General features: G+C 47.4%; 1 non-coding gene across 1 annotated transcript; it reads right to left on the minus strand.

Moving 5' to 3' along the window:
• Nucleotides 1-14659: 14659 nt before the first annotated feature.
• On the minus strand, nucleotides 14660-14731 carry TRNAA-CGC (transfer RNA alanine (anticodon CGC)). Its single transcript has one exon. It is a non-coding gene; the product is annotated as a tRNA-Ala (tRNA).
• Nucleotides 14732-15587: the final 856 nt, after the last annotated feature.

Raw genomic sequence — 15587 nt, forward strand, 5'->3', positions numbered from 1 at the left:
TGAAAATTCAACCACCACTTGGTAGATAGTGGGACATATCCAAACAGTGATGTATTCTCTGCCCATTTCATTGAAAAGACAAGGAATATTGAGTCAGACCCGCATCTCACCTCTCAGTGTCTACTACCCCTGGCCCAGCCTAGTCTCCTCTCAATGCTCACCCTCGTGAGATAGTGAAGTTGGTGAAAAGCACACTCCAATATTTTTGATAATTCAATTTTTAACCGATATGTGTGCTGTGTTAGAATTATGTCTGCTGAACATATATATGTATACTAATGATAGTGGCCTAGCCCCGCATGGGCGACTAGGAGTCTAACACGCAACAATAATATTACAATGTATACAAGTTAACTGAAGTTTAATAAAAGATTTATTAAACTTCAGTTAACTTGTATACATTGTAACATTGTTGTTGCGTGTTAGAGTCCTAGCCCTCCTGGTGAGATGCCATCATACGGGTTTTATTACAAAAAATAATGCTACTTCGAATTCCTTCAAATTTCCAGATGAAGCTGACAAAACAATAATATTATTAAATCCTCAAACCACGTCAATGATCTTCTGCCAGCCAAGCTCATCAAAGAGTTTAGTTCTTCCATACTCCTGCTTTGGTCTAAGATTGCCAATGCATTTCTTTCTCAGGGCATGATTCCTGATTGTTTAAAGATAGGACAGGTTACACCAATCTCCCAAAAATCAAATGCAGTCTTGTCTGACCTCAACAATTTTAGTTGAATTACTAACATCACAACACTACCAAAGCTACTAGAGAATTCGGAACACCTACAACTCTGCAACCACATTGAGCAGTTTCATCCCCTTGACCATTGCCAATCTGGCTTGAGAAAGGGACATAGCACTGAATGAAACGACTCTAACACACATTGTAGACGATGCCCTGAGACTATTTGATCAGAACAAATCTTGCCTGCTTATATTTCTTGATCTCTCATGACAGTATGATTGACCTTCTGGAGAAAAGGATGGGGTATCTGGTCTCTTTTTAAACTGGTTTTCCTCCTTCTTTTATAACAGAGCTCAAAGAATCACAATCAATCAAACCCTTTCGGACATTACTCCAGTCTCGTTTGGAGTGCCTTGAGGATTCACATTCTCACCCATGTTATTCAACTTGTTCATGGAACCTCTTACCAAAATTCTGAAGCACTCAAACATACATTACCACATGTATGCTGATAATACACAATTGTACTTCAAACTTTCCTCACCTGAAGATATCAAAACTCTTAACTGCACCCTACTGAAAACCCAACAATGGTTAACCCGCAATCACTTTATGCTCAACACAATCAAAATGGAATTCCTCCTGATCTTCCACACAAGCACTACCCCCATAGAAAAATGGCTCAAACAACTTACAGCGCTCAATTGCACTCCACATATCATTGATTCTACTAGATCATTAGGCATAACGTTGGACAATCCCTGAATATGCAAGATCATTTCACTGCACCCACCAGAGGTGACAATTACCAATTGAACACACTAAGGAAAATCAAACCCTTCTTACCCCCTCACGATTTTCAGTTAGCAGTCCAATCCCTAGTCATCTCCTGATTAGAGTACAGAAGTGCTACTCCTGCAAGTTTACCCAAAGCAAGGCTGGCTCCACTAAGGGCCACATTGAACTCAGCTGTTAGGCTTATAGCAGGGTCCAGAAGTTTGAACCACATTGCACCAGACCTAAAACATCTAAAAGGGCTCCAATTTGAAGCAAGGATTCAGCTGAAGATAGCGTGCATGACACACAAGGCTCTTCATCATAACAGTCATGGCAAATAAAAACTCAAACTGTCTGGTGGTAGTCATTCCCTTAGAAGTGCTAACTCCCTATTGTTGAAACCACTGAAGTACAAAAAAAGAAAACTGACAACTGCTCCTTTTCTGGTCTTGCCCCAAGAATATGGAATGCACTACTCCTGAAACCAGCTCAAACCCCTTGGCTACCTCCTTCAAAAAAGAAGTAAAACTGCTTATGTTGACTAGATACCTTCAATTGTACCACTGAAGTCACTCAGCTTGACTATTCTCCTGTGTGCAACTCTGGATCTAGAATCTGCTAAACCGGTTGTTACATTGTATCTACATTGTTTCTTGTTTATTTCTTTCTGCATCCGTATGTTTAACTTGTCTGCTATTTGTACAATGCTCTAATACCTGGATGGGTCATGTTCGCTCTATATAAAATTCCTCAAATAAATAAATAGAGACTGCCCTTGCTATGCAACACCACCCGGACCATTCCTTAGCATGGTAAATGCACAAACATAGTGCATAAAAACCTCAAATAAACTCCCTGCATTTATATAAGTAATTAAACAACACTGTAGGATGCTTTGAAACACATGCATATAATTTAAGTGGCTGCACACAGTGCTGGACCAAGAATGCTCTCCAGCGGCATTTCCTGCTCATGGATTTCTACTATGTGGGGATTTCAACATCTATTGATCTGATGTGGATAATATTCTAGCTGGTTCATTCTGAGTCTTGGAACCTGTCAATTGGATGGAACGGGGTAAAGACTTGTATTATTTAACCATTAAAACCTGCCTCGTTGGATCCATTGGACAATTACCGTCCTAGATCCAAACACTGACATGCAGCAGTTTGGGATATTTTGGTTTAGTTTGCAGCAGATCAAATGGGATTTTCAGCAAGAATAACTGCAACAAACTTAAATCAAAACCAAAGAAATGTCAAAAGCATGAAAATAACCGAACATTCATGCACACATGCCAACCACAACATGTGACTTTTAATTGCACCCTCATCTAAATATGTAACCATAGGTAGAGGGATTAAGCAGCAATTATGGATCTCATTGAAAGACTAACCCAACAATGATGTAGTGAAAAACATCGAAAAGAATATCAGTAGGGGAGTGATACAAAAAATGAAAACAAGATTTACCACACAAAAATGCTAACAGGACGGGCACTCCAAAGAAAAATGCCTGCTGGTACACAAGTTATATAAGAAATTAGGACTGTAAGAAATAATCACATACGCTTACTGTGCATATGTTTGAAAACACAGCTACCATAGACTCTACAGACACACTTTGAAGATTATTTTACGGAAAACCACGACTCAATGCTAACAACAGCAACTTGTGTTTTACATGGCATTAAACAGCACACTTATTTTGTTTCAGAGCGATGCAAATAATGACAAATGTATAAAAACCAGAACACATAGTGATGCATCTAACAATTTGAATGGGTCCTAACACCAAGATCAAAAGTCTCTTGAAGATGAGGTGGGAATTTTATGGTCAGGCTTGACAGCTCAGCTGTCGCCAAAAATGATGTGAGCATCACTAGAAAGGGGATTTGGCTCCGCCCACATGTTGGAAGCCAGGAGTACTTGTTTTGATTGGGCAGAAGTTAAGTGCTTCAACAAAAAAAAGTGTTTGCACTCCACACAGACTTGTCTATTGCTTTTGAACTACCTTTGCTGATGTCGTTGCTCTTGGCAGACAGATTCATATCTTTTGCCGACAGGCCTGATTTTTCTATGCCCCATGCTTTTGCCCCTTGCCAATGATTTTACCTACTGAACTTTCATGGATTCTCTGGTGAGCAACCAGATGTTGCCTTCTTCCCCTTTAGCTCATCTCTATGGACTTGCCCCTAGAGGACTTTAAATGTGATCCTTTTGCTCTATAATTAAGAATCTTTCGAAGGCTGTTAATAGAAACAAACCATCCTTCTGCCTTTGATGGTGGTAGGTATTTGTAACTTCTAATTGATGTGTGTTTGCTTCCTAAAAAACATCCTCTGTCTTTGACGGTGGTAGGAATCTGTAACTCTGTAAAGTATAAACCATCCCTTCTGGATTGGAACCTTTTGACTAAATGTGTGGTTTCATACTAAATGCTGTAAGATTCCTGACTGAAATGCAAAAAATTATACTAAATTGCCTGAGTTTGTTATTGTGTCCTGGTGTGTGTTCTTTCTTTAAAACAGTGCTATTTAATATTGATTCTAGATGCGTAGCAGAGTCATAGACTGTTTTCAAAACATCAAGTTCTTCTGCTTATATTCTGTGCAGCGACTGCAGAACTCTTAGTGTGTATAATCCTCGTTAGACTGAACTTCTGCAGGCGGTTAAGTCTACCAATTGTAATACTTTTTTGTATAACGTGGTCTTGAGAATGGAGTATTTGAATCTCATTTCAAGTTTGTGAGTTGGTAGCTAATTAATGGTTCGCATTCGGTGGCCAACGTGGTTTTAGATACCCTAATTCCCACCCATCACTATGGACTGAGAAAGATCCATCAGAGGGCCATCACCTCTGCGGTAAAGTCCAGGGATGAGAGTTGACTGATGTAAAGGGCTCAGTATGGTTAGAGTAGTGAGGGATAATTGAAAAAACACTTCTGCTGGATCACAGTCATTAACCTATGTGGATTTTGAGGTCTGGCTTGATAGTGCAACTGTTACCTAACCTTTTAACATACACCAATATTATCATACATTTCTTTGATTCCACACAAATACATATCTGTTTCCATGCTATTTACTTGTAATGCTTCACATTGCCTAAAAATATTATTTTTTCAAGCCAAACCTAGTGGCATTGCCAATGCTGTTAAGGTTCGTAAATGAAAAATAAGAGTGGTCGTGTGTGTGTGTATGTGCATGCATGTGTGTTGTTCTGTCTTTTTGACTAGGATATTGTTAGAGGAGGTTAATTGTTCAGGGCACCAGTTCTTCTGTGCATGGTATTGGGTCTGTAATTCTGAATTTGGAGTAACAGACATGGTGCTATGCGTATTTGGCAAACAGACAAAGTTCCTGAATAAAATTACACTCTCAATTTCCACCTTGTGCACTACTTATAAGAATTTTGCAAAATTGTTCATTTCAGAACATATCAAGGATCAATTGATGACTGTTGATCTTGAGAGGTCCGCCCCTTCATCATGAAAAAGCCTCCATAAATAGGAAGGCCGACGCACATCACCACACACACAGTCGCCGACGGCATGACTCGCGGGTGGGATTGCATGGGGTCGCGTGGGGGTTTAATTTAAAATAAAATAAAAAGTTAACTTACTTTCGCCGCCCGTTCCCGTGTTGTCTCTGCTTCTCTCCTGCTCTCCTGCCTCTGGCAGGAACAGGAAGCAGGTAGCCTCCCTATCCTCCACCTAATCCATACACAACGCTGCAATAGCAGTGTTGTGAATGGTCAGGACGCTGACCATCCACGCACTTATGGGGAGGCCATTTTCTCCATGTAGGCTGCATGCAGCCGACATGGAGAAAATGCAGAGTGCGCATGACTGGACAGTGAGTGCCCTCAGCAGTGGGCAAGCCACTCCTGCCCGACCCGCCTGCCCACAACCAAACACTTCTGCTTTCGCACAGAGAAGCAGAAACATAAAATGTAGTTTTACCATTTTATGTTTCTGCTTCTTGCATTGCAAGAAATCAGTGGGGCGAAACTCCTTCGCCCTAGTGGAGAAGCCTTCCCTGCACACACTACCACAAGTATGTAGATATTGCATTTAATCAAATATTCAGTAGATGGTCTGGGCGTTCAAGTGGTATACAGCTAATGTGTTGTGAGTTGAATTAAAGACTATCACTGTATTATGTATCCATGCTTCATATCATCAAAAAGGGATTGCAGTAAAATAGGACCTGTGGTAATAATATGCATACATCCTTACTGGTTAGCTAAACCACTGACTGTTTGGTGGAATATAGTGCAGACATTGGATGTACTTTATTTAATGTGTAAATGTACAAGAAGGTGGGCCTTCAATATTTTACAGTCCCCTACCTTATTTGTTTTCATCTGACAGGGCTGATAGTTGTGCCTGGGTATTGTCAGGTTTGTAAGAGGAGAGGCTGGGTCGCTCAGTGCCCTCCAGACAGGTGGTGTTACACTAGGTCACTGTAGACAGAGGCCTCAAGTCTCCACAAGAAAGCACCACATTGCCTCACATGGTGTGAAAAATTAGCCAGGTAATGCAGCCTCCGAGTACAAACTCATTTTACATGAAACTCGGAATATATTTGAACTCAAATCTGCCAAAAAACATCCTGGTTTTCAATCCCCTGGGAAGCATTTAAATTGGCCAAAGGAATAACAGGCAGGCAGTTATGCCTCAGTCAATCTCTACTGCCTTACCCTGACTGGGCTCCCTCGCACCTCTCTGAGCTTCTTCACTCTGTGCCCCTTCACCCACTATGGCCACATTTCCGCTGCGCCGCCTCACCTCCCACACACTCACCCACTCTCTGTACCTCAACAGGCGTTTTCTGACCCTTACCCTCTGTGCCACCTCACTCACTCTGCCTCCTCATCCCCTCTATTCTCTCGGCAGTCTCTATTCTCTCTCACACTGTGAATGTGGGGCATTCAGTGATCCCTTCGCATCTTCACACTCCCTCACACACTCTGCCACTCGCATAGCATTCTTCCTTTTAGGGCGGAAAATGAGAGTGTGGATCCACCTAAACTTTCTTTTGAAATGCATAATGTGTATGCTCAACAGTGCTTAATTTGAAAAACTGTAAGTGCCAGGGCCCTCGGCAGGTGGACATTGGCGCTTGCACCACACATTGCCCCTACTAGTGCTGACAATGACAGCTCCAATGCAACTACTAACCATTACACTCCTACAATTCTGAGAACTCAGTAGAGTCCAGACCCCCCCAAAGCTATAAGGCTGGCTTGGGTGGAAGGTGTTAATCATGCTAATATATATTGAATTAACAAACAACTACTGTTGTGCTCTTAATTAGACAAACAAAGCCACTATGTGGCATAGTCACACAAGTGCCGGTGTTCGCAGTTAAGTGTCGGTTATGAGCACGAACCACCTGCTCACAATAATCACAGACCGTCAGAAAAAAAATACTGGTCATTGCTTCATCCAAAATAAAGCCCAAATCTGGATTGAAAGCCATCGAATGAGGGTCACTTTAGAACAGTGCGTTCAGTGCCCTATTTATTGACATTTCTCTTTTCTCTCCTTCTCCTGCTCTTATAAAGCGAAAATGCTCAGCCAGTAACCCCACCTGTGACTGCTCCCTGCAGAATGAGGAACAACATCCCCTGCACAGATTAAGGACTAGGTTCACATATCCACGGTGCCCCCTGACCCACTTTTCACCCTAACCTGCTCTCCTCCCTGCACCTAGTCCTTCCTTCAACACCCAATCACTACCCCTTCCTTTCCTGCTGTGCCACTACCCACTGCCCTTTCTTCAACTCTGTCCTCCTCCATCCAGTGTGTGCTCTCCTCCACTCTGTCTTCCTTTGATCACTCTGCCACCTTCACCCTCTGTGCAGTAGCGGCTGCTACCATAGATACATCAGGGTGACAGGACCCCCCAACCCACACTTAGCATGCATCCCGCAAATAACACACTAGACACCAGTGTTACATTGGGAATAAACTGCTGCAGGTTTATTTTATTACATACAACGTTATGTAATCATAGTGGGTTATCTTACGGGCAATCCAAGGGCAGGCCGCATTCTCGCCACCTGCCCGCCTGATGAGCCAGGCAGCACCGTGGCGAACCACCATGTGCTGCCCCTTATGGTAAACATTATACTCACGCCCCTTGCGGGGCGTACTAGGCAAACCCCCGGTTGCACAGGCCCACAACCGCCCGAAGGACGAATGGGGCGCCGACACGTGTTCCCGGAACCTCCCATGAGGCCCCAGGTCTTAGGCTCTGGCACCCCTATGTGCCCGCTGAGGTCCAGTGCTGAACTTCTCTGCTTCCGGATTGCCCTGTAACTCCGCCACAGCCCGGCCGGCGGCAACCGTCGCCGCCCGGGCCCCCCACTACTTATCTTCCTTCCTACCTGCAACCTATATATGTATGTCTATCAACTAACCTTTCTCAGTAGCAGTGAATCACATAACCGGACTGCTTCCTGCTGGACAGAGGAAAGGTTTTTTGCAGAGAACTTATCCCTGCAAAATTAGGCCGAAGCTGTTACCCAAAACATTCTTGCCGGCCAAGGCCACTCAAGCTGACATAGGACTTCGTAGATCCTACGCTGTGCACACTTTATTAACATAAGATGAGGGGTTAAAGCTATCCTTCTGTGCTAGGAAGTTTTGCAGCCGAGTTCCATAAGGATCATACTCTGACCCCCGTGGGAAGCTTGTAGCACACCCTGTCATCTCTAACATACTGAGATATGCGGCATAACATTCATCTTAAACGTAGTGCCTGCACAGGCCTCTCACTTCTTCCAAGGAAAACGGCATTAGAAGGCTTGAGATATCTGTCAGCCACGAGAGCCGGGGGCGTCATGTACTCCTGTTGCACTCGGGCCTCGTACACATACAACTGCCAACAACGCTTGCTTGATTCCTGTTAAACAGACATATTCGCCGGCCAAGGCCCAGACACAATTGCTTCAGGGTGATGCTGGCATACACTGTGCTTTAATTTAAACGCTTGAGATTTTATACTCTACGAATACAGGCGAATATTGGAATGATAAATACCAAAGTATTATCATAAATAACTGGTGAGGTGTACCTCCATTAGATATAACAGGATTGAAAGGAATAAACAGCTGGCTCCACATGCCCTCTTGAGTTTCGCCTGGAGACTGCTTAGTCCATGCTACCTCAAGATAGCGATGTTTAAAGTTGACTTACAACCACCCACTGGTACAAGGTGCCTCCAGGAATTGGGGACAACGAGCATCAGGCCCCAGCTCACATTAGTAGGAGCTCCCTGAGAATCTAAGGATACTCCAGTATACTCACGAGGCTGTTCGGCAACAGGCCAAGGGGAGCCCAACCACACATAAACGTGTTTGTGATGCCGCTCGACCCAATCCTGAAAGAAACACACGGAGCACAGCCACCCCCCCTCTGAGTGAAACAAGCAAAAGGGGTGACAATTACCAGACAGAACAGTCAGATCCCCCGCCAAAGCTGGGAAAAAATGTGAGGGCCACTTCCCAATGAGCTCCCCAGGCAAAATGCCCCGACGGCAAGTATGAAAATTATAGAATGGAAGGTGGCCAGGAAGTTATCGCACAGCAGTGAAGGCTGCGAAAAGGCTGATAAGAGCAATACCAATAGCTCAATACACAGGAGTGTCCAGCATTAAATGAACCTCCGTGTACACCTAGGAAGAGACCGCCTGGTGTCCGAGGGGATTTACAGGTCCAAGCTGGCCTCCCGTCTGCTCGGGCAAGGACGCCTTCACACTCCGTTACTCACAGTGAGGCTGCCTGAGTCAGCATGCTTTGCCCCAGACAGCGCTGCTTACCGACAACAGATGCAATAATGCCCCATCAAGCAGCACCAGCCCCGACGCTACAATGTACTATGAGATCACACATGGGAATATAGTACAGGAGCTACCTCTGAGCTCCGGGCCCAGATAACTACTACTGTAATACTTCCAAGGGGTGAACCAGTTTACCCCGCCACATGGACCTAATGACACCTGGGGGGGGACCAAAGATAGACCCAAACCCTTGGGCTGCCCCCAATGCGCAACCTTACTCCGGATGGTGGTTCCGCTGGCCCCCCTAGGGTGGGGCAGTTCTCCAACTTTGATCCGGTATTGGACAGAAAAACATCCATTAGCAGTCCCGCCCCCCCCTCATATGCCAATCTGCAACACAGAGCGGGAAGGGGGTCGTGGATGCCCCCCATGTCACCCAGGCCAGGCCTGATTGCCAGTTACACGTACCAGCAGTACCACCGACCCTCCCTCCAGGAGATAATTGGGCAAGTGCTTACGTACCTCCAGCGCCTGATGAAGAGGTAAGGTAAACGCGTGGGCCTTCAAACTAACCTAAAATACCTCCCACAAAATGACACCTCCAATAATACTACCTGCCCTCACCAATATCTGATGGCAGACCTTACAATCTAGGGAATTCTACTTTCCTTGAGTGTAGGTGTCAGCCCGGTAATACTTGTTGTAACAGAGTCCGTAAACACGCGGGGATCTCTCCTACCAGTCTAAGGGACTCGTAGTAACATGCCATATTACTAATCTCCTGTCACCATGTGAGCTACCTATGCAATGAGGTGGATATCTGCAAAGCACCAGTGACACCAACACCTGCGTAACCTTCGTTCCTGGGTATGTCTGTCGCCAGCAGTGAGGATTGGGATCACTATGCAGCCCAGGAAACCCACAAAGAAATGGCCCACATGCCCGGCCAACAATGCACAGTCAAGCAGCACAAGACCAGACACCTAGAATGTACTATAAGAGCACACATAGGAATATAGTACAGGAGCTACCTCTGAGCTCCGGGCCGTGAACTACACAGTAATACTCCAAGGGGTGTAACCTGTTTACCCCACCCCATGGACCTAATGACACCTGTGGGGAACCAACGACAGACCCAAACCCTGGCGGGCTGCCCCCAATGAGCTAACCTTACACCGGAAGGTGGTTCCGTTGGCCCCCCCAATGGTAGGGCAGTTCTCCAACTTTGGTCCTGTATTGTAGATAAAAACATCCATTAGAAGCCACGCCCCCCCTCAACCAATCAGAAAAAAGCCAAAGCGCTGCTTAAAGGCTGGAGAAGTGAGGAGAGAAGGGGGCCGAACGCCGCGGATGCACAAGTGGGGCCTGCCAGGACATGTGCTTGGGAAAAATAGCAATTTGATGCAAAAGACTACTCTTAGAAAAGTAGAAAAGCATGCCCCATCACACAGTGTGCTAAGCTATCCTACCATCACTGCGATACTCCCTAGTGCAGCCTGGCCCAGGAAGCTAGGTAGCTAATCTGTATGACTCAGTTCCATAGGGTAACAGCTTGACTGTGCTGTCATGGTGAAGGATTGACTGTATGGAAGTCCGTCTAGGCTGTGCTAAAATTAGGATAATTAAGCAAATTCCAGATCTTACCCTTCGCTAATAGGATCCAAATTAACCCCATGCATATGTCAATCTCCTGGGGCCTTAACCAAGGGGTGCAGTTAAAAACTTGTTGTATGAACAAGCCCGGGACCTGCACTGTGTTAACTTAACCTATGAGAAGAAAAGGTCACATGACAGAATACTGATGTTGTCTGTCTGTTTATCCAAGGCTCTGGAATCTGAAAGGCAGCCCAACTGCTGTGCCATCAGTTTGGGAGCACCTGCTGCCACTCAGTGGAATGTAGAGTCTACAGCCTGCAGTGTTAAACTTAGTTCACTTACAAGTGGAGGATTTTGAAACCACAGCCTGAGCCTGTACAGCCAAAAATTACCTAAAGAAGTGGTCCCTAGAAGACTCCCAATATAAAATTGCTCAAGGGAATGATCAACGGCTGGAAAGAGAACTCAGAAATAATTCTCTTGGAGGGGCTGGGCGTCAGCCACGTCTACTGATGGTCACCATAAGCATCTTTACATAAAGGAGCGCTGGGCCTATCATACCTATCAGCGACCTCAAACACACTTTGAAAAAAGGAATTACTGGTGTGCAGTAAAAAGATAAGAATACCAACCAGGATTATGTTAGCCCTTTCTAAATTGACACTATGCTACAGATGCGAAGAGCTTGCCGAAAGAATTGATGCCATCGACAAACCTATATGTGGTACACAATTGGAAGACTATTGCACTGGTATGCGAGTGAGCCGTGCTAGCGCACTCCTTAACTCGAGGGCTCGTAATAAAAGGAACAAGATGGGCACTCAATCCCCCATGTAGTTTGGCCACATCATACCTTGAGTGTACGCTGGTGGCCTGGGTACTGCGCCTCCCCTGTACACCAGCAAACAGTTGTGTGTACATATTGTCCACACTATGCAGTAGCATTTGCTTGGCTGGTGTAACGCACATGTCCTAGGACTGAATACCAGGTCGCATGTACATACTGATCACCTCATGCAGTGTTAGCATACCGCTAGACTGAATAACACAAATCTCTTGGTCATGGCACACAGGTACATGTACACATTAGCCACATCATAAAGTTCTAGCTTGCTGCTTGCCTGATGCATCACACCTCACTTGCACAGGGGCACCCGGCAAATGTACACATAAGCGGTATCAAGCCGAATACACTGGCAGATGGCCTGATAACACACACCCTTCATATGCTGGTACTCAGTCCCGTGTACATACAGAGTTCATCATCTTCCCTTATATGCAGGCACTCAGTCGCATGTACATACTGAATATATTATGCAGTGTCGGCTTGCTGCTGGCCTGGATGCCTCACACGCACTGAAGCACTTTCCAGATTCTGCACTCGTTCTCAACTCATGGGTGCAAAGCATATAAACCCACCCCAGCGCTCACCTAAATTGCAGCTGCACACACGCGGCAATCTGTCTCCCCCAGCTTTGTATATATCACCCCTAGACCTAACCAATTCTAATGAGGATTCCCCCAGGGCGTGTTCTAGGCAGGGGAAAGGCAGCCCGGGATGAAGTACAATCCGGTACGAAATAATTCCCAAAACTTCGTATAGCCCCAGGGCTAGTGACCGGTCAAGGAGAGCATCACTTATGCCGTACTAAGAGGTACGCCTAGAATTTGAAGTGAAGCCCCCACAAGGGATATGTGAAAAAATGGAGCCCGCAAGGTTGCCCTAGAAGTAAGAGCCAAAGGAAATGACCTCCTTATACAGTTTAGCACAAGCTCACGAATACTGCCCTTTAGGTCCAAACTCCTCCGCGCTAACAGCTGTGTGGCGGTCACCCTGGAAGCGAGGAAACTGACTACACACCGGAGCCAGAGGCACGGCCTGCGGGCAGACATAATAGCCAAAAGGCCTGGGGGTATGACAACACGCATAAGCTCTGACAGCGTTAACCAACATGCAAATCGGCGCGCGCCACTATGCCACATCCACACCAAAGTGTGCAGCCATGAACCCGGAAGGCCCCCAACGCTGGCTTGTGTAACGCACTCTGCGCCTCCTCAACCGTATCTGCCCCCCTCCCGCACAAATAAATAGTCCCCCCCACCCCGGATCGGGACGTATGTCTGAGGAGACAAACCTCTAGCCCTGACGAGAAGGCCAAATAAAAGGAAAATTAAAGAGGGGGGGGTAGACCATGGGGTGCGAGGGCGGAAGGCCCCTTCGAGACCAGCGGGGGAGCAACTGGAAAATGGCCAACGGTGGACACGCAGAACGGGGCACGAAAACCAGCAACCCAGAAGCAACGGCCGGCAAGAATCTCGAGAGCGAAAACGTCTCTCTCCGCTCCCGGTGTTGTCCGAGTTGCGCGGCCCAGGGCAGATCCGTGCACCCTAGGACGGAGTGCAGTGTCTTAGGAGCCTGACACACGTATGGCACCACGCATATGGATGAACCACAATGTTGCCCTGGATGAGCGAGCCATAGGAAATGAAAACCCTTATACAGTTGCACAGGCTCGCGGTACTGTCCCTCAAATCCCAACTCGTCTGCGCTACCTGCTGCGTGACGAGCGTTCACCCAGAAATGCGAGGGGACTGACTACACACCGGGGCGTGAGGCACGCACCTAGGAGCGTGCAGACGTGGGAAGCCAAAGGCCTGGGGTGTGCAATACGCCTGAGCCCTGACCGACTTAGCCAGCATGCAAATTGGCGCGCGCGCCCTTACGCCACATCCATACCAACGTGAGGGCAGAAAGACGCTCCAACCGAATGCGTTTAGAAATGAAAAAAATTGAACGAAATGGGAGGGGGGGGCGAACACGCCGCTCTATGCCAGAAAAAACCCCGTACCCACAGACCGATATGCAGCTGGAAGGCGAAAGCGTCCGTCTCCGCTCCCGGTGAATTTCTGTGTTGGGCGGCCAAGAAGGCAGGACCGTGCGCCAAGCTCAGTCTGTCCAGTCCATGAGGGCGGCCCCCCATATGCAGCCCGCATGTATCCTAATAATTGCGGCAATGGTCGGCTCCGCGAGACTGCGGCATGGAAGACATGCCGACAAAATTGGAAAGGCTGCGCTCGGACGCAAACCCCCCTGTGCGCCAGACCCAGTGAACGTGCAGGCCAAGAAAATGGCCGCACACGGACGCCATTACCCACGTGCACCGGACCGCGCAAAATTACACTTTAAGTGATGACATTTGCAAAACTGCATCGCGAATGCATATAGGCTAGAGGTACACTTTCCTCGTAGCGTTCAGGCAATAGAGGCTGCTGCTTTCCCTATCGCCCCACCAACATGTTTTTTGGTGGTACAAATACGCAAATCACTAGCAGGCCTGGACTCGCCAATAATTCCCCGGCGCTGGGACACAAGGTGCGAAGCGAACAACTATTGAGTTCGGGCAGCAAAGGAAAATCGACTCACCCTCCGTTCACGAGATGAAATTGACTGAAGAGGTTGGGGATACAACCCAGGGCCTCCTACATACGAAGCACGTGCTCTACCACTGAGATACACCCCGGACACTGAAGCATAGCATGTGAGTCTATGTAGACTGAAGAGCGGGGTGACGGGAGGGGGTCAGTTTCCCAACCCAGTTGGTCTCTCTAACTCGCTGTGTCTCGCTGACGTACCCTGACCCGAAAAATTGTCAGCTTTGCTTGAAAATATGTAATATGCCTATTACAATTTTAAAAAGCAAACTAATTAAGTGGGCTTCTGGCCCCCAACGGCCTGGTAAAACTCTACTTCCCACATGTAGGCAGGCTATCCTTTTGGAAAAAACCAAAACACAGAAACTGAGACTCCTGCAGATGCCGGGGATTGAACCCGGGGCCTCATACACGCGAAGCATGCGCTCTACCACTGAGCTACATCCTCTCTACTGCCGCGGAGCGCCCTCGCCCTTACGTGCTGTGTGCGAGCAGTTGTGATTATATAGAAACCGGCTCTGTGCCCCACCAGAGCGCTAAGGGAGATCAGCCCTAAAACAACAGAAGTATGCGGGCAGGGAAAATAGATTGCATACAGCGAGGTCATCAGAGTACAACCGTCGTGGGGGGAGGGGGGGACCCACGCGACCTCCTGGGCGAAGAGAAGTTGACCACCAGCAAAAACCAAGACCAGAACAACCGCCCTGTATGCCCTGATTAATCTGCCTGACACCCGTGTAAGACGCTAAGGGTCAACAACGGACAAAGCAGTGCGGAAGCCACAAACCCGGCAAGACCGCCGGGTTCCCCTGCAACCAAAGGTCCGACATGGGGAACCTAGGGCAACCCGTGTTAAAACGAGATCTTGCGCCAGGCCTTTTCGACCTTCCATGGGGCCCTATCTCTTGCGCACCCCCCTTGGGATGGCCGTGCCAGGGAGGAGAATCCTCGCACAACAGGCCGGGAAAGCGGATGGGCCATGGCCACGCACATGCAAAGCACAGGATCAGGTCCCGGCCCGCGCTGTCGACCAGCGGTCATCTAAACAGGGTCTCCTGGGGATACCAGGGGTAGAACCCGTGACCTCATGCAAGAGCAACATGAGCTCCCCCATGAGCTACATGCCCTCAACTGCCCACACAGCCTCTGCCAGCCCCTCCGCATACCGCAACGGTCGAGCGTGTAGGAGGCCCAAATACAGCTAGCTGCCCCTAGCCCAGAACCCGCAAGGCCACAGTGCCGCCAATCAGCCCTCGCTGGCAAGTACCCGCCGGTGGCCACCTCTCCCCCCCCCCTTCCACAGG

This window comes from Lissotriton helveticus, chromosome 1_1 (assembly GCF_964261635.1).
Source record: "Lissotriton helveticus chromosome 1_1, aLisHel1.1, whole genome shotgun sequence".
Classification (NCBI taxonomy): Eukaryota; Metazoa; Chordata; class Amphibia; order Caudata; family Salamandridae; genus Lissotriton; species Lissotriton helveticus.